The sequence below is a fragment of the Panthera tigris genome, chromosome B1, assembly GCF_018350195.1.
Source record: "Panthera tigris isolate Pti1 chromosome B1, P.tigris_Pti1_mat1.1, whole genome shotgun sequence".
NCBI classification, from domain to species: domain Eukaryota; kingdom Metazoa; phylum Chordata; class Mammalia; order Carnivora; family Felidae; genus Panthera; species Panthera tigris.
This window is the reverse complement of record NC_056663.1, coordinates 160,959,093-160,959,859: the sequence shown is the minus strand read 5'-3', so window position 1 is coordinate 160,959,859 and position 767 is coordinate 160,959,093.

The window sequence follows — 767 nt, the reverse complement described above, 5'->3', positions numbered from 1 at the left end:
ATATTCCCTTTATTGCCGTGCTCTGGAACCAAACCTACCATATCTCTGAGGTATGTCTGTGTGCCATGATACATGTGCCCATTTATTTGTTTAACTTACGTTTCCCCCAGAAGACAGAAAGTCTTGCGTATAAAACATTAGTCTAGTCCCTAGATCTAAAGCACTGAACCAGCATTTAAAGTATGTCCCTGCTTGTCTAAGGTTTAATTTTTAGTGGAGGGACGCTGAAAATAAACACATGAATGAGCACGTCGGCCACATCGTGTATCACATCCTTCCATGGTCTATCATCTCATAAATCACTTAATGAGAAAAGCAATGCAGAAAAACAAAAGAGGTAAGGGAATAAAGAACAATATGGGAGAGGTAAGGTCTCTTGTTTTAAGCAGAATGCTGAGGGAGGAGTTCACTGCTGATGCCTGAACAGACACGAATGAAGTGAAGGAGCGAGCCATGCAGGAATCTGGAGGGAGTGAAGTCTCGGCAAGAAGCGTCGTAAGGACTAGGATGTTCATTGACATGGAGAAGTACTTGGAGAAAACTGAGTAGTGGGAGGTGGGAATCAAGATTTCAGTTGGGCCCTTTAAAAATTGAGTTGCCTACCTAGTTGGGGTGATATTAAAAAGTATCAACAGATAGGGGCACCTGGGTGGCTCAGTCAGTTAAGCGTCCGACTTCAGCTCGGGTCATGATCTCACGATTCATGAGTTCGAGCCCTGCGTCTGGCTCTGTATTGACAGCTCTGAGCCTGGAGCCTGCTTCAGATT